General features: G+C 40.3%; 1 protein-coding gene across 1 annotated transcript in view; it reads right to left on the bottom strand.

Moving 5' to 3' along the window:
* Positions 1 to 19,594, bottom strand: part of TMOD3 (tropomodulin 3) — an 80,594-nt gene extending 61,000 nt beyond the window's left edge. The window contains exon 1 of the mRNA XM_025920011.2: positions 19,409 to 19,594. The gene's annotated coding sequence lies outside the window, so the exon portion shown is untranslated. The remainder of the gene's footprint in view (positions 1 to 19,408) is intronic.
* Between the last annotated feature and the right edge of the window lie 263 nt (positions 19,595 to 19,857).

Below are 19,857 nucleotides of genomic sequence, written 5' to 3'. Positions count from 1 at the left end.
TCTAGATCACCAAAATAAACCCACAAGATGTGGAAAATATTTTTTATATGAAGATTTTCCAAATCAATGACCATTAAAAAAGTACTAATGTATATACAGTATATAGCTACTATTGTTATTTGTGTTGTTTACTGTTATTTGTATTTGTAACTGCAAAATAACACACTACCTTGGTCAAAATGGCAAGCAATTCAGTAGACAAATGTCTAAAATAAAAAGTTCTTAAAGTATCTCCCTATTCTGTCTCATTCTACTAGTGTTTTAATCCTTCCTGACCAGATTTTGTTTTGAACCAACAACTGATCTTCAAATAAAATTCATTCTTTCGAAATAAAATTCTACTTTTCTCCCTTTTGGGAGAAGGTGGGTCTGGTTGGATTAGAATGGGGATAATACAGTAGCAAGTTTTAAAATTTTAATGGAAAAGCCTTCAGTCTTAAAAACAAATGAAAAGAAAATTCTCAATTTTAGGTAGACTAGGTAACTCAAGTCCCTTTTCTCTGCTAGCATAAGGAAAATCCTACCTTTAGACTGTCTGATGAATATTTCTCAATCTTTCCTGAAGATATAACAAACTAGAACAAAGTTAAGTAGCGGATAGAATTCAATTATTACTCAAGGAAGAAAACGACAACAAAGAATCCAGAATACCAGAATTCTTAAGGAGAAAACACCTAGCACTTAGCTCCTAGCACTGAACTGGAAGTCTGTAGATCTATGGACTTAAGAGCTCTGTGACTATGAGCAAGTCTCAATTTGCTTGGGTACATGAAGAATAACTAAAATACGGTCCCAGTTCTGACAATGGACCCATCCACAACGGACACAGCAAATCAAATAGCCTTTTCCCCAGGGAACGCAGACTCGGCCTCAGTCCTTGGGCAGCCATTACCAACAGAGGACAAGTGGCAAGAGGATGAAGCCTGTTCAGTTTAACCATAGGCCTCAATAGTCTCTGGTCTCTCCTAGCTCTAATAATCTATTACTTTAAGGAAACCCTATTGAACTCAACCTTGGAAAAAAATAGCAACGTGCTCTCATCACTGCCAAGATGAACAATGTTACAAGTAGGAAGGAAATATATGAAAGCTGAATCATGCCAGATAAGCACAAAAACAAAGTAAAATATTTCAGGAAAGGGACTTGAAAAACCAGAACAGATAGATTAAACAATGAAAAAAGTCAATAATGAAGTCAAACATGGGCCAGTGTTGTTGTGTAACAGAGAAAAAGTTAAAGTGGAATGACCATATTAATAAATGTTTTCCTGAAAAGTCACCAAATAAAGCAAATTTTTATTTGCTATTTTCTTGTAATAAAATAGAAATGTTTCATAAAAACATGTATTCCCAAAACATCATAAATCACAGGAATAGATGCAAAAATATTTTAGTTGCAAATTATAAATTTTATTAATACAGTAAAAACACTAGAGTAGTATTCATTTCTGCCTTGTTCTTTATTTCATTTTCTCTTTTTAAATTTATTTTTTTTAATTTTTCAAGTTTATTTATTTATTTAGAGAGAGAAAGAGAGAGAGAGAGAGAGAGAGAGAGAGAGCAAGCATGGGAGGGGCAAAGAGAGGGAGAGAATCCCAAGCAGGCTCTGTTCGGCCAGCATGGATCCTGACGCAGGGCTCAAACTCACGCATTATGAGATCATGACCTGAGCCGAAATCAAGAGTCGGATGCTTAATGGACTGAGCCATCCAGGCACCCCCTTCTCCCACTTTTTAAAATTCAAAAGTATCTAACTATTGTCACTATTTTAATTAAATTTTAAAACCAAGATACTCAAGAGCAGACAGTACTGGAAGATATTACCAAAAAGACTTTAGAGTAAGGAAAATAGGTTAGGAAAGTATATTTGGAATTTAGGAAAGAGATGTGTGGGAAGCAGTCTTCATATAGGCTTTAGTTGCAGATGGTGATATCCTAAGGAATTTTAGACAGGTCAACCAACCCCATTATTCATGTACATCCATTCCTCAAATATGATCCACTTTTCTTTTACAATGAGTGACTGTAAGGGTTAACAAATGACTCTTAAAATCCTTCCAGATCTAAGAGTTTAAGATCATTCAACTTTTAAAAATAAGTGCAGCGGTGCCTGGGTGGTTCAGTCAGTTATGCATCTGACTGTGGCTCAGGTCATGATCTCATGGTTCCTGAGTTGGAGCCCTGCATCTGGCTCTGTACTGGCAGCTCAGAGCCTGTGGAGCCTGCTTCTGATTCTGTGTCTCCCTCTTTCCCTGCCCCTCCCCTGCTTGCGCTCTCTCCCTCAAAAATAAACAAACATTAAAAAAATAATAGAAATAATTTTAAAAAATAAAAATAAATGCAAAGTTCCACTTTGGTGTAAAAGCAAAACAACAAGAAGCATTAGCCATCAAAGTTCTACTAAAAGAATTTCAGAATGTTACTTAAGAAAAAAACCTAACAATCTATGAGACCAATATTCCCCCCAAGTTTCACAGCTTGGGACCAAAGGCCCTCTAATTGAAAACTCTGAAACTGGGATTGAGGCCAGTTTTAGGATGTTTTTTCCTTTTCCCTAAAGAAACATCAAGAGAAATAACTTCAACTTTTCTGAAGTTATGCGCAGGTCTTCAAAGCCTTGTGTTTCTGAACCCTGCCCCTTCCCAGGAACGATTCCAGTACCTAGTGAAATTTCTGGAGCCTCATAATGAAAGGAAGTAAAAACAATGCTTTACCAAGCCTTCTCTCCCGGGGACAAGCAAACTCCCTGCCTAACTCTAAGCTCTTGTTTTCCTGCTCTAATGAGCTTGCTTACAGTCACCTGACTAGGCTTCCTGTAATAGTGCTTTTACATTTCATTCCTTTGCTTAGAATCTTTTATTTGTTAGGTGTTTGTATTTTTCTCAGGTGATTTTGATAAACTCTACCTTCCTACTTTCACTAAGAATTACTAGGAATCCTTGGGGAGCCTGGGTGGCTCACTCGGTTGAACATCCGACTTCGGCTCAGGTCATGATCTCACAGTTTGTGGGTTCGAGCCCTGAGTCGGGCTCTATGCTGACAGCTCGGAGCCTGGAGCCTGCTTCAGAATCTGTGTCTGCCTCTCTCTCTCTCTCTCTCTCAAAAATAAATAAACATTAAAAAAAAAAAGAATTACTAGGAATCCTCTGCTCTAATCTGGCTGGCTTCCTTAGAGTCTCACAAGTCTCCTAAGTTCACTACACCCCTTTGCCTCATTTGCTTCCCACAACGGTCTGTACTTCTCTTCAACAATCCTCCCTACCCCATCCTCAAATTTCACTTTTACATTCTATCCAAACTCTGCACACCCTTCCAAGACTTGCTCAAGTCCACCCTCTCCAAATCACTTCCTAGCTCTTCCAACCCTACTTGGTCTCTTTTCTGAAGGTCAACAATGCTCAGGATGCACGGCATTTAGCCTCAATGTTTGCCAATATTTGCACCAGGTGTCTGGTGCCCTGACTGGTATGAATGCACACTCCTCTAGACTACGTCTCACGCCTATAATGGTGAAGACATTTCATACACCTTCACAGAAACAGCACACTTGTGACTCTTAAAGATACTACCAGTTTGGGGCGCCTGGGTGGCGCAGTCGGTTAGGCGTCCGACTTCAGCCAGGTCACGATCTCGCGGTCCGTGAGTTCGAGCCCCGCGTCAGGCTCTGGGCTGATGGCTCAGAGCCTGGAGCCTGTTTCCGATTCTGTGTCTCCCTCTCTCTCTGCCCCTCCCCCGTTCATGCTCTGTCTCTCTCTGTCCCAAAAATAAATAAACGTTGAAAAAAAAATTTAAAAAAAAATTCAAAGTAAAAAAAAAAAGATACTACCAGTTTTACTCTAATTTCAGGAGACTAGGGTCTCTGCTACAGCAATTAAATTAATTTTCAGACTAACATGGAAAGCAGTTACAATGGTTTAAAAGGCACATGCCTACAATATGCATAATGTGTCTTGATGTCTCAAGGGGAAGATGGAGCCTACAGAACCATTCAAAGGGATTGTAGGCCCTGGAGTGAGGGTATAATTATCTTCAGGTGAAGAACATTGAGAGTAACTTACACCAGTCAATAGGCAAAAAGGAAACATTCTTCAAGAAAATGGCACTACCCCCTCAACCTTGACCTTGAGTCCCAAGTGTAGATAACCTCGATCTTAACAAGTTACTATATTATTCAGAATGAATAATCGAAGCAATAACCAACAGATGGATACTTGTAAGTAACCACATGGCAACCAGGAACAACAGCCACACATCCCACATAAGTGATCTTGGGAACAAATCGGGAAAAGGGCAACTATCATCTTCTAGACCAAAGATAGCACTGAAGAGTTTTTGATAGGAAAATTCATTTGGTATTACTGAATTGTACACTTAAAATGGATGAATTTTATGGCATATTAATTAAGCCTCAATAAAATTGTTTAAAACAAATTTGGTGACTTGACCTGGAGTATTTGTATGTGGTGAAGCATCCACATAATATTACAGGTTTTTACTGGGGTTTCAAGACAGAAGGCAAAAAAACCTCTGGTACAAAAAACTGAAATTTTTCATGATATTAAGATAAGAGAGTTCCCTATACATAATTAAAACTACAAAAAGACAACCTTTGAAAAATACATATAATAAAAACTAAACCACATAAAACTACTGAAATAATGAGGACCATGCAACTAGTGGGAACAGTTGCTGGGAAAGGAGAAATGGAAGAGAGTGGGGATGAAATGAAAAACTAATATTTTAAGACTGATGATAGCTGAAAAAAGCAGAACTGATGAAAGAAGGGAAGTTTTAGAAATTATTGCTATTGGCCAAGAAGCCTGGTTTACTGCCCTCAGGGTCATAAGGTTTGCCCTGGAACAGGTTCTTTTAAAAGGGGCTGATGGAAAGTTTTCCTTTAAGAGCAAACAAGGGAAGTTAAGAGAGTCACATAGAAGTAAAGGCAATTTAATGCAGGGAAGAAGAGGATGTTGCTGAGAGGACCCAAAACGAAAGCTGAGGATAATTTTTCTCAAATTAACACTTATCATACCAACTGAAAAAATAATATTTTTAAGTGAGAGAATAAGACTGTCTTTATCTTACATCTTAACACATTTCTTTCATTTACCTGAGTTTCTCATATTAACGAGGAGGCCATATGCCATATTCCAATATAATGGGGGTAGTGGGGGGGAAAGAATCAACTTCATTTGCATACCTATTATATGCCAGGTACTTTACCATATACATATCCTCATAAAAACTCTGCAAACTATCACTATCCCCATTTCATAAATGAAGAAACGGAGGCTGAGACAATAAAGAGCCTGCCCCAGGATGTGTAACTTCTTTCTCAACAGTGGATGTGAGATTTAAACATGACCCTGACACCCATGCTTTTTACACTGTATCACACTGCCTCTATAAAACACTTTCTACCATGGTTTTACTTTTATGTTACAACACACTACACATTAACAGAAGCAAATTACTGAAGTGACAGTAATTGGCAACAAGAAGCCACAGGTGGACGCAAAAGGGAAGACCAAACTATAAAACACAAAAGTGTGAAACTATTTAATGCAATTACCAACAGCCTATAAAAGTCAACAACCTCAGAAGGCAAGTCAATAGAACAGAATAATACCAAATGCATACAATGAATTCTAACTTCCACGGGGCGCCTGGGTGGCTCAGTAGGTTAAGCCCCAGACTTCGGCTCAAGGCATGATCTCACAGTTCATGAGTTCGAGCCCCCTGTCCAGCTCTGTGCTGACAGCTGGGAGCATGGAGCCTGCCTCAGATCTTGTGTCTCCCTCTCTTTCTGCCCCTCCCCTGCTTGTGCTCACTCTCTCTCTCCCTCTCAAAAATAAACATTAAAAAAATTTTTTAAAATAAATTCTATATCCTCCAAATGATTTTGGTTAAATTAAATTTGAAGGACTCCATTTAAGATAGTCATCAACAAATGGTGCTGGGAAAACTGGACAGCTACATGCAAAAGAATGAAAGTGGACTTTCTTTCACATACACAAAAATAAACTCAAAATGGACTAAAGACCTAAATGTGAGACCTGAAACCATAAAAGTCCTTGGGGAGAGCACAGTCAGTAATTTCTCTGACACTGGCCATAGCAACATTTTTCTAGATATGTCTCCAGAGGCAAGGGAAATAAAAGTAAAAATAAACCATTGAGACTCTATCAAAATAAAAAGCTCCTGCACAGCAAAGGAAACAATCAACAAAACTAAAAGGCAACCTACAGAATGAAAGAAGAGATTTGCAAAACATATATATGATAAAGGGTTAGTATCCAAAATATAAAAAGAATTCATACAACACTCAAAAAACAAATAATCCAAATAAAAATGGGCAGAGGATATGAACAAACATTTCTTCAAAGAGGACACACAGATGGCCAACAGACACATGAAAAGATGCTCAACATCACTCCTCATCAGGGAAATGCAAATCAAAACTATAATGAGGTATCACCTCACCCCTGTCAGAATGGCTAGAATCAAAAAGACAAGAAACAAGTGTTGGAGAGGATGTGAAGAAAAAGGATTCCTCGTGCAATGTTGGTAGGAATGCAAACTGGTACAGCCACGGTGGAAAACAGTACAGAGGTCCTTCAAAAAGTTACAAATAGAACTACCTTATGATCCAGGAATTTGGGTATTTACCCAAAGAATACAAACATACTAATTCAAAGGGATACATGCACCTCTATGTTTATTGCGGCATTATTTACAATAGCCAAACTATGGAAGCAGCCCAAGTATCCATCAATAGATGAAGGGTTAAAGATGTGGTATATATACACAATGGAATATTATTCAACCATAAAAAAGAAATCTTGCCATTTGCAGCAATGAAATCTCCCAGGTGGAGAATACAAATTCTAGGATGTTGGTGGGAACAGATGGGTTACCAGAGGGGTGGTGGGTGGGGGGATGGCTGAAATGGATGGTGGGGATTAAACAGTACACTTACCATGATAAGAAGGAAAGGAAGGGGAGGGGAAGGGGAAGGGGGAGGGGAAGGGGAAGGGGGAGGGGGAGGGGGGGAGGGGAAGGGGAAGGGGAAGGGGAAGGGGAAGGGGAAGGGAAGGAAGGAAGGAAGGAAGGAAGGAAGGAAGGAAGAAAGAAAGAAAGAAAGGAGGGAGAGAGGTAGGGAGGGGGAGAGAGAAAGAGAAAGAAAGAAAGAAAAAGAAAGAAAGAAAGAAAGAAAGAAAGAAAGAAAGAAAGAAAGAAAGGAGGGAGAGAGGTAGGGAGGGGGAGAGAGAAAGAGAGAGAAAGAAAGAAAGAAAAAGAAAGAAAGAAAGAAAGAAAGAAAGAAAGAAAGAAAGAAAGAAAGAAAGGAGGGAGAGAGGTAGGGAGGGGGAGAGAGAAAGAGAGAGAAAGAAAGAAAGAAAAAGAAAGAAAGAAAGAAAGAAAGAAAGAGAAAGAGGAAGGAAGGAAGGAAGGAAGGAAGGAAGGAAGGAAGGAAGGAAGGAAGGAAGGAAGGAAGGAAAAACTTTATAATACTTTTTACAAAAAATGACACTTAGGGGCACTTGGGTGGCCTAGTCAGTTAAGCTTCTGAATCTTGATCTTGGCTAAGGGCATGATCTCAGGGTTCATGGGACAGAGGTCTGCATTAGGCTCCATGTTGACAGTAGGGGGCCTGCTTGGGATTCTCTCTCTCCCTCCCCTGATCACACTCACTCTCTCTCAAGATAAATAAACTTTTAAACAATGACATTTAAAATAGATTTAATGGGTGTGTGGGTGGTTCAGTGGGTTAAGCCTCCAACTTCAGCTCAGGTCATAATCTTGTGGTTCCTGGGTTCAAGCCCCTCATCAGGCTCTGTGGTGACAGCTCAGAGCCTGGAGCCTGCTTCAGATTCTGTGTCTCCCTCTCTCTGCCTTTCCCCCACTTGCATGCACACATGTGCATGTGTGCTCTCTCTCTCTCCCTTTCTCTCTCTACATTATAAATTTTTAAAAAATAAATTAAAAAAATATTTCAACCTTCCTACAAAGATGTCAGTTTATAACCTTGGACAACAGAGTCAACTATCTTTTGTCCCTCTGTTTTCTCATATGCAAAACAAAAATAATAACAGTACCTATCTCATGAGGCTGATATATTGATTCATTAAATGGATACATATAAATCACTTAGAACAGTTCTTGACATAGAGCAAGGGTTTGCTGTTAGCTAATAAAGTCATTATTAATTATTCTCAAAGTTCATTTTTAAGAAATACTTCATAGCTCGTACTAGGTATATGAGATATTACTATGCTGTGATCCATACAATACAGTTGATTGCAGAGACTGGATGAGAGAGATAAAGACTAAAAAAGAGAATATAAAAAAGTGAGAGATGGGGGCGCCTGGGTGGCTTAGTCAGGTAAGCATCCAACTCTTGATTTCTGCTCAGGTCATTCATTAACTCAGCTCAGGTCATGATCTCATCATTGTGAGATCAAGCCTGCTCATGAGATTGATCGGGCCAGGGCTCTGAGCTGAGCATGTAGCCTGCTTGGGATTCTCTCTGTCCCTCTCTCTCTGCCCCTCCCCTGCTCAAGCATGCATGCTCTCTCTCAAAATCAATACATAAACTAAAAAAAAAAAAAATGTGAAAGATAGATATACACAAAGACAACAGTAGAACGGAGGTGCTAAGTCACCACCTTGCCCCACTTCTACCAAAATTTATCTCACCATACTATAATCAGCTATGTCATATCTGTTTCCTTTACAGGCTATGAGGACTTTGAAGACAGGCACTTATTTTTATATTATCAGACCATCATTGGGCCTGCAACATAATAGATAATAAATGTATAATAAAATAAGGGGGGTGGGGATCAGTAAGCTTTGAAATCGATGATGAGAGTAACCGATTTAACCATACCCTATTTGGACCAGTGGTCAGTCAACAAAGGCTGATTATCACTTTTTGCTCAATTGATTATCAACATTCTATTTTCCCTTTCTTTCTGAACCAGAAAATAAGTTTCAAAAATGTTTAAAAAAGTTAATTTGTTCTAAAACTAGAAATCATCCAAGTGATGATAAAACGCATTTCAGTAATTTATTTTAAACATTAAAAATATTGTTCTGATTAGTCTGTTATGCCTAAAGTTAATCCTAATGGTCAAATGGTCAGAGAATCGTAGCAATAAACGGGTACTAAATAAGAGACACAGGCACCTTTCAGCTGTTAATCTGCTAGATGCAGTGCAGGTACAAAAAAGTTAAGGCATACTCACTTCCCTCTGATCTCAGGTACCAAAGCAAGCACATTCGAGGATGTCCAAACCTAAGCCCCCTTGTGTGGGACAACCTTTACCCTAGGCCCTGTTTAGTATACAGCCTAAGCAACCATCAATGCCTCCTCCCTCCCAGATATTTGGTACAGGGGGGGATCCCTAGCCCAAGTAGGAAAGATCAAATCCAATTCTTCACCAGGAATATGGAAAGCTAAGAAACAAAATCTAAACGGAGAGATCACATGTCATCAGTCTAGGAGCAGCATCATAGTGAGTTTAAGCCACATTTAAGCTGAAGCTAAGGGGTAAGCACAAGCCTCGAAAGCAGAGAAAGCCAGCCCATAAAGGACAGGATGCAACAGACTGGGGCTAGGGAGACAGAGAAGGGCACTTGCCTCAGGTGCAAGATTTAAGAGTGCCAAAAAACTCAGTAATCAAGAGAGGTAATATTATGGAGCCCTACGTTGGGTGTAGAGATTACTTACAAAAAAAAAAAAAAAAAAAAAAAAAGATAGGTAATATTGTAACGCAAAGTATTCATAAAAATCCAAATCAACGTCCTGTAATGGAGCACAGGCACAGAATGAGGCTGAGGAGAATCCATGTACACTGTAGACAGAGGAGGGAGCACAGGGGCTTCCCAAGGGCCTGCTCTGGGTTCCAGCTGAGAACCCAGCTACCTGTAAGGGAGCTCAGTTGTCTTACAGTAACAATCCACTACAACTCCCAGCCCTGCCACCATACCTTGTGAAAGGCTAGCTTTAAGTGGGTTGTGTTCCCTGAGACCTAAGAATCTTGACTAACACACTCTATCTGAAAATGAGACATGCACACAAAGCTTTTTTTTTTTTTTTTTTTTAATCAGAGCAATATAAAATTAACTGACAAAAGAATGGGGCTGGTAATTAGTACTAGAGAAGTTCAGAGATCACTGTGGGTGGTCAGGGAAGGACAGATTTAGCTAGATAGAAGAGAAGTATATACTAAGCAAAGAGATCAAAGTACATGCTGGGGGTGGGGGAGGAATGAGAAGGGAGCCAGGGAAAGGAGTGGAAGAAAAGTAAAGGGGAAGGAGTGATCTTCACACACCCTGTTTTCTGGTGAAAGAAGTACAGTTCCATGCTTTTCTGCCTCCAACCCTCAGATCACAATGTTCGTTACACCTGAAATACCTTTCTCCCCTTTTCTCGTGTTCAAATCCTTTCGCATCTTTCAGGGACCAGTTCAAACAACGTTTCTTTGAAGAGCCTTCCCTGGTATCCTACTCAAAAGGAAATATACACCAGAGCTAAGGTTTTGGCAGTTGGGGGGTGGGTGGGGGGGTGGGGAGGGGGAAGAAGAGGACATGGCAGGGGGAAGGCTAAGGGGCTGAAGGCAGGGATGAGTACTACACTCTGGAGAGCAAACTATACCCAGGAGTTCACCTGGGAACGCAGTCTGATGTCTTAGGAAAGTTAGAGATGGTTTGATAAGAAGAAATAATGGGGGCTCAAACAAAATGGCAAAGGAAAGGCAGGTGTAAAGGGTGTGCTGATAACTAACAAGGCCTTGCCGAGGTGAAAATGGGTGCCTGCCTGTCAAATAATCACATATTTATTGACATTTCCTAATCTAATTAAGCATTCTGCCCCACTGCCATTCCACCCCCACCTACTGCCACTCTCCCACTAAGCAGGTATAATACCCCAGTGGCTATATTAAAGAGGAAACAAACAAGGAAACAAAAGAATTCTTTAAGAATACTAACTTGGGGGGCGCCTGGGTGGCGCAGTCGGTTAAGCGTCCGGCTTCAGCCAGGTCACGATCTCGCGGTCCGTGAGTTCGAGCCCCGCGTCAGGCTCTGGGCTGATGGCTCGGAGCCTGGAGCCTGTTTCCGATTCTGTGTCTCCCTCTCTCTCTGCCCCTCCCCCGTTCATGCTCTGTCTCTCTCTGTCCCAAAAATAAATAAAAAAATGTTGAAAAAAAAAATTAAAAAAAAAAAAAAGAATACTAACTTGGGTTAATAATTACCCACCAAGACCAAAAATAAATCTTGGGGTTATTATTTCAAATTGTGCCATGCCTGCTCCAGGGAAAGAGCTGCCTGAATAGATGACAGACTTATAATGTATACATTTGAGGGGACTCATCTCTTTTCACTGTATGCATATCAAAGAAATATTCCTTAACGACTCATTAAAATGGTAACACCACACCCAGAGAACCAAAATATTCTGTTCGTTATAGTTTTCCATATGGAAATTCTTTACCTTATAATTACAATTAATAACATCCTGCTCAAAGGGACTGCTATGCAATAGACTAAGGAGCTCCAAGACTCTTACTTGTATGCCTATATACATATTAAATAAATGTCAGACTGTTGCTTCTGTACACATTAAATAAATTCAACTTGCCATCACATTCTAATGTCTCTTGTCTTGTGTGAGCCCTCATTTTCTCCCAGCTTGCCACGTTTTCAAACCGTCTTCTTTTACACACTTCAGGAACTGTGTTCACCTAGATGTACTTGTAGTGGTATTAGTGCTTAGATATGTTCTGATATGAAACTGTTTATTTGGAAAGGGTTATCTCTATCAGCTACCTTAGTCTGTATGTTTGTCTTGGTGTGTTTGTGTTTTTTAATGAGTAGGTGTAGGTGTTTGAGCATATGTACCTGAGGGAGTGTATACCTTTACAGGTCAAAAAGCGTGCACATCTGTGAAGGAAACTTGCTTGTCCGTATTTCAGTATTCTCAAATTATTAAGAGTATAAAGGCAAAAGAAATCAGTCACAAAAGACTATACTGTATGATTTCATTGTTATGAAATATCCAGAATAGGCAAATCCATACAGACAGAAACAGATTAATGGTTGCCTAGGTTGGTGGGGACTGGGGAAAGCGGGTAGCAACTGCTAATGGGTAGGGGGTTTCTTTTTGGTGTGATGAAAATGTTCTAAAATGGATTGTGGTGATGACTGCTCAACTCTGTGAATATACTAAAATTCACTGACCGGTACTCTTGCAATGAGTGACTTATACGGGATGTGAATTTCAATAAAGCTGTTACATATTAAAGAGAGAAAATAAGGAAACCAGAGTTGTCCTATATTTCCATAGAGGGGTAACATGTCTTTGAAAATCTTAACTTTGCTTCTATTTTACTTAAGCTTGGGTTCAAGATTCCCCAATGCTAAGTTCTCCAATTGGTATAGTCTGTGTCTCCAGCTGTGTCTTTACTAACAAGGATGACACACATGTGGCAAAGTGTTTACTGATTATCACTCAATATCTGAACAGAAAAGAACAGATACACTATGATTACAACCATATAAAAATATGTAAATAGATGAACAAAACCTGGAAGGAAATGAGGAAAAATTAAAACAGTTACACTGGAGTAATATAGTTGAGGTGATGTCTTTAAAAAATAATACTTCTTTCAAAAATAAAAAATAAGAAAAATAATAATAATACTGCTTTCGGGGCACCTGGGTGTCTCAGTCGGTTAACCGTCCGACTTCGGCTCAGGTCATTATCACACCACTGGTGAGTTTTGAGCCCCACATGGGGCTCAGTGCTGACAGCTCAGAGCCTGTGTCTCCACCTCTCTCTGCTCCTCCCCTACTCGCACTCTGTCTCTCTCTCTCTCAAAAATAAGCATTAAAGAATAAAAAAAAATAATACTGCTTTGTGTTATCAGTCAATAAAATCTGGTAGAAACAATAACCAACCTGTCTCCTTAGAAATTATTCCAGGACACATTCAGGAACTGTTTGTCATGAAGGACTGGACTGGAGTAGTGTAGTAGAAAGATGGAAACCAAAACACGTGGATTATATATATTTACATCTATTTTGACCAATCAATAAACAAGAAAATATTAAGGTCTCTACAGCTTGCTCTAATAGAGTACTAGATGATCTCTCCGAGCTTGAATCTCCTTCCTTCCCCGCCCCCCTCTCCACCCCCCCCCCCCCCCCCCCCCCCCCCCCCCCCGCCTCCAGTATCAGCCTGGCTTATGGACAGGGTACAAGCAATACTGAAACTAACATTGCATCCATTACTTCAACTGCAGGAAAGCCATTTCAAATTCAAATTCATTATTAACGTTCCTCCATCAGAAAATACATGGTAACCAGCCCTGGATCAATCTCAATGTAGCTACAGTCTCAAAGAGGTGCATAAAAGTCTTTTTTTGTATTTTCCTTTTGTGTTTAAAGATACAGGGCCCATGCTTAAGAAACTAAAAATAAAAGCACAACCAAAATACAAAGTAGCTCTATTAATTTTCGGTTAAAATACCAAGTTGATCTAATGGAGAAAGGAAAAAAAAATTTTAAACCTACATTGCTAGAACAACTAGATACCTGTACGGGGGGAAAATGAACCTAAACCCCTACCTCCCATCTTGACACAAAAATTAATCTGCGACAGATCACAGACCTAGATGTAAAATCTAGAACAAGAATGCTTTTAGAATAAAACTAAGAATATCTCTGCAACCCTGGAGCTAGGCACAAAAACACTAACCATAAAATTAAAAACTGATAAAATGGTAAAAATTTTATAAAAAGTAAAAATTTCTGCTTATCACATCATCATCAAGAAAATAAACAGAAAAGGCACAGACTGGGTAAAAAATACATATCTAACAAAGGGCTTATACTCAGAATGTATAAAGAACTCCTATGGGGGCGCCTGGGTGGCTCAGCTGGTTAAGCATCCGACTTCAGCTCAGGTCATGATCTCATGGTCCATGAGTTCAAGCCCCTCATCAGGCTCTGTGCTGACAGCTTGGAACCTAAAGCCTGCTTCAGATTCTGTGTCTCCTTCTCTCTGACCCTCCCCTGTTCATGCTCTGTCTCTCTCTCAAAAGTAAATAAACATTAAAAAAATTTTTAGAATATATAAATAACTCCTACAAACAGCAATAAAAAAGATGAACCATCCATTGGAAAAAAAATAGGCAAAAACTTTAACTGATACTTCACAAGAGAAGTAAAACCAATTGCTACACAGTAAAGCACTCAATATTTTTAATCAAAAAAAAATACAAATTAAAACCATACTGAGGTGCCATTTTACAGCTTCTAGTGTGGTAAAACAAAAAAGGCTGACAGCATTAAAATTAGGCAACATAAAAAATGTGAAGAAACTGGAAGTCATATACAAACCACCTTGGACAACTGTGTGGTGGTTTTTTAATAAAGTTCAACATACAGCTACCCTATGACTCAGTAATTCCACTCTTAGGTGTTTATCAAAAGAAATGGAAACATCGATCCATAAGAGACTTATAAAGGAAATATTCACAACAACTTTATTTCTAATAACCCAATCCTGGAAAAAAACCCAACCATCCATCAAGAACAGAACAGATAAAGAAATTAGGGTGTATTCATACAATGGAATACTAGTCTTCAATAAAAAAGAACCAAGCACCGATATACACAACAAAGATGAATCTCAAAAACATTATATTACAGGGGCGCCTGGGTGGTTCAGTTGGTTGAGCTTGATCTTGGCTCAGGTCACGGTCTTACGGTTCATGAGATGGAGCCCCATGTCTGGCTCTGGCTCTGTGCAGCCAGTGCGGAGCATGCTTGAGATTCTCTGTATCCCTCCCTCTCTCTCCCCCTCCCCTGTCCCCTATTCACTCGCTCTCTCCCAAGTCCCCTCTCAAAAAAACAAAAAAAACATTATATTACATTAAAGAAGCCAGACACACACAAAAAGCATATACTGTATGACCATTTATGTCAAGTCCAAGACTAAGCAAAACAAATCTATGGCATCAGAAATACAGTCAAAAGTGGTTGCCTCCACTGGAGGAGGGTAGGTGAGGGAAACTGGAAAGGATCATGAGGAAACTTTCTATAGTGATGAAAATGTTTTCTATCTTATTTTGGCTGAAGTTACAGTGTATAAAACTTTAGAACTCCTTGAACTGGACACGTAACATATGAATGTTCAGCATTTTACTGAATGTTAATTATACCTCAATAAAAATACAAAGTAGCACTCTGCTTCAAGATAAAAGCTAATGATTTTGTTTCAAATAAAATTCTAGAATACGACAGAATAGACACATACATTTTCAATTATTTGCCACTCTGGATTATTCACATCTCTATTACTGCCAATAACAACGGATTACAGACACATACAGGCAGATACATATAGTATACATGTTCATGTTTCATTTTTCATAAATAGCAAATCTAGTTTGGTTCTTCACAGTTTCAATATGTACCTAATGGACTGTTAGAGGTCAAGCAGACTTTTCTGTTTTCTATAGCATTTTCCTCTTAATAAGATCTTATAGTTGTGTGAATCTGAGATAAAAATGAGAATAAATGGGGTAGCTGGCTGGCAGTGGAGCCTGCGACTCTTGATCTCAGGGGTTGTGGGTTCAGGACCCACGTTGGGTGTGGAGATTACTTAAAAGAATAAAATACTTATATATATATATATATATTTTTTTTTTAATTTTAATATTTTTATTTATTTTTGAGAGAGAGACAAAGCATGAACAGGGGAGGGGCAGAGAGAGAGGCAGACACAGAATCCGAAGCAGGCTCCAGGCTCTGAAATGTCAGCACACAGGCTGATGCGGGGCTTGAACCCATGAACCATGAGATCATGACTCAGATGCTCAACCAACTCAGCCACCCAGACACCCCTAAAATTTTTTTTAAATGAGTATAAGTGAGACATGTAAATCAAATGTCTTCAAGGAAAGTCACTGACAGAACAGTGCTTTAGCCACTATGACAGCCTCAACTATTGCCCTCAACTATTTTAATCAAGACAGAGTCCACACATATTTAAATTTAAGAGCAATTGAAAAGCTTGATGAATAGTTTCCCAGCTAATTTGATCTTTAAAAGATAACACAGTCTAAATTACAAGAGCTATTACATTAGTACATTGGACTGACACTTGAAAAGCCACAGAACCATTTTCTCCTATTGTTTTACTAGGTCCTCCTTGGTCTCTTTTTCTTCATCTTTTCCCCTCCCTCTTTTGGTCTCTTTCCAGGTATATTTTTATCCCTTATTGCCTCTCACTCCCCTGCTATTGCTCTAAATGATTTTCATATAGCCAGCTCACCCCAGAATCCAAATAAATAAATTTACAAAATCTTACTGTATTCTATGTACATTTGTCACACAACCAAATAGTACGGAGACTATAGCCTAGGGACAGTGATGGGAAGTGAGTTGAAAAAAAGGTGATTTCATTTGTTCCCCACCCCAACTGTAAAAGATCTCTCCTTAACACCCACTGCAGGCTTTTATTCACTACACAGGGCTCATACAGTGCTCTGAACTATAAATAAGTACATGTGCCCAGTATCAGAGAGAGTAAGCTCCCAGACAAAACCCAGGTCTTGTATGTCTGTATTCACCAGAAGCCTATGACAGCGCCCTGTACAGGATGGAGCAAAACACTTATTTGTTGAATTAGTGAAATACTGAATTAATGGGAATGAAAACAGCTGAGGATGGACGAGGATGAGAGGGGAAAAAAGCTCAAAGTACACAGCAAAGAGAAAAGAAGAAGAGAGGAGGAAAAAAGAAGAAAGAATAGAAAAAACTTGTGAAGGCAATTATTTTTGTGAGAATGAAGAGGATTATTTTTAAAAATTTTGAGAACTGAGAAAAGCCATTGCTATGTATCTAGTATCACAGTAATCAGCACCAGTCATAAAATGTCCCATCCTTGATATTTAAAGTGAGAGAGGGGCACCTGGGTAGCTCAGTCGGTTGAGTGTCCAACTCTGGCTCCGTTCACAATCTCAGAGTTTGTGAGTTCAAGCCCCCACATCGGGCTTGCTGCTGTCGGCGCAGAGCCCGCTTTCAGTCCTCTGTTCTCTCTCTCTCTCTCTCTCTCTCTCTCTCTCTGCCCCTCCCCCACTCACGCCCTCTCTTTCAAGAATAAAACATTAATAAATAAATATATACAGTGTGAGAGACTACAGCATTCCTTATGTGACATGCAGGGACCCTCTTTAAACCTACAAGATCCCGGGTCATTTATGCATATTAAAGTCTGAGAGCACCACCCTACACCCTTCAAGTCCTTTCTGTTGTAGGGAACCTACGCTTTATTTAAATGGACCAGTAGCTGAGACTTGAAAAGTCTCTGAATAGAGCGAAAACCAATCATTGTAATGGGATGTGACCTGCACGTATTTAACTTTATGTATGTATTTAACTTTAGGTGAAGTTTTTAATTGCAAAATAATTTGGCCTGGAGGGTATACCACAAAACTTTTAAATTAGTCAAAAAATATGATTAAAAGAAACTGAGGGGCGCCTGGCTGGATCAGTTGGAAGATTATGCAACTCTTTATCTTGGGGTTGTAAGTTTGGGCCCATGTTGGGTGTAGAGATTACATAAAAAAAATCTTAAAAAAAAAAAAAAAAAAGAGGGCATTTGGATGGCTCAGTAGGTTAGGCATCAGACTTCAGATCAGGTCATGATCTTATGGTTTGTGACTCAGAGCTGCATCAGGCTCTCTGCTGTCAGCACAGAGCCAGCTTCCAATCCTCTGTCCCCTCTCTTTGCCCCTCCCCAGCTCACACTCTCTCTCTCAAAAATAAATAAATTTAAAATAAAAATAATAAAAAAGAAATTGAGCACTGGGACAGTAACATCCTAAGGAAATCATTTTTGTTCCTTCAGGCCTACCACAGGGCTTGGAATGACAAATGTGGCCAATACTTCCTGAATGAAGAGAATAAATGAATTCTAAAAATCAGAGACATTTAGGGCTAGAATAATCTTGGGGTCACCTGGTCCGATAACCTCATTTTAAAGTTGAGCAAACTCCAGACACCTGGCTGGCTCAGTAGGTACAGCATGCAATTCTTGACCTTCGGGTAGTGAGTTTGAGACCCAAGTGAGGTGCAGAGATTACTTAAAAAAGTAAAATAAAGAGCAAATTAGGAATCCTGAGTGGTTGGAGAGCAAGCAGGCTAAAAGATTTAGAATATACTGGATCTTACATTTTAATTATCTTTTTGTTTCTTCGCTAGAAATGAGTTGGAAAGGGGATTTTAAATATTATAATAAAAGCACTGTAGACTCTGAAAGAAGTGGTAGGGTAAAATGTGTCAAAGACTAGGAGGAAGAGACTAGCAAAAGTAAATGAGGCTAGACAAAACTATTTTTCGAAGCCCGATATATTTTTTTGACAGGCCAATTAATTAATCAACCTAATCTGCCAAAAAATTAATCTGAAGGATTCTCAGAGAAAGAAATATGAGCTGCATGAAAATGTTACAACCCAAGGGAGACTGCACATAACTAACTTAAATCTCCACAGGCTTATTTCCTGTTCAAGTATGACCTCCTGGGATAAATTTTACTGCAGTGTTCATTACCAGACGACTTTTGGTTTTAAGAGAAGCCAACGGCAAGTTGGAAATGAAATTCTTAACTAAAACATTTATTAAAAAAAAAAGTGGCTGTTTCCCATTTGTTTGTAATTAGATTGAAGGCTTGCAGAGGAAAGACACCAACCTCATAAGCAAAAATACAACGACCCAGTCACGTCCTCAAAACACATCAACACACAAACTTCACAGCCGGATCCAGCTGTGCTGCGCAGGAGCCAGGAATTTATTTTAAGGCAAAGGAGATAGATCAAAACCGATGAATGCAAGACCAGCCAGATTTTAGTGCCCCCCCCCCCCCCAAGGGTGTGACCTAAGGTTTTTTTCTTTTCTTTCTTTCTAACTTTCAACTAGCAGAAGCCTTTGCAGGAGTCTGGGTGAGAACACCCTTTTACGAGGATCGTCCCCCCAGCTACGCCTGGGTGGAGTGGAAGGGGCGAGTAGGCACGGAGAGCTCGCACAGCGTCGACAGGCGCGGGCTCCGGCGGGAGGGGAAGGGGCCGGTCCCGAACCCGAGAAGGCTGGGCCCCCGAGTGATTCATCAGCAGCCGGGGGTTAACGCGCCTCCGGGCGACGCCCAGCGTGCCCCACGGCCCCGGACCGGGCCCGTTCGCCCCCCAAAACAGCACCCAACGCCTCCCCGCTCCCGGAGAGACCAGGAGGTAAGGAGGCCAGAAAGACAGAAACCTCTCCCTCCTCAGCCACCATGGCCTGTGCGACTCCCTGTCTGCGCCTGCAGACGGACTTCCTGGAAAGCACCGGGCCGAGCGTACCTGACTGGCACCCGCTGAAGCTGCTGACCTTCACAGACCCGCGGGGAAAGCCTGGCCTTCGTTTTCCAGCACCCGGCACCCGCCGGTCCGCCTGCGTCTGATTCTTGGGAGTTGCCGGATCCACTCGCCGGCTGCTGCCCCAATCCGACGGCTCTGTCCGTGAGGCCAGTTTCCCCCTCCGCTACGGAAGCGCGTGCGCACTCCCCGGTCGCGGGGCATCCTGGGAGCTGTAGTTCGAGCGAGGAGAGCGACGCTCAGCGCTGATCCTGGTTTTTACAATCTGCAAGACGTTGCAAGTGGCTGCGGATAGCAAGTCTTCGTCCAGCCGGGGACAACAATCTTCACTAGTGGAAATATCTCCCCTTGACCCTCTGGGAGCTATAAACAGCAACTAGAGTCTTCTTGGTATAGAGTTCCACTTTGCTTTGACTAAAGAGGCACATGAGGCA

This window comes from Puma concolor, chromosome B3, assembly GCF_028749965.1.
Source record: "Puma concolor isolate L17-30 chromosome B3, mPumCon1.1.hap2, whole genome shotgun sequence".
Classification (NCBI taxonomy): Eukaryota; Metazoa; Chordata; class Mammalia; order Carnivora; family Felidae; genus Puma; species Puma concolor.
Note: the sequence above shows the minus strand (reverse complement) of the source record. Positions and strands in the feature narration are given on the sequence as shown.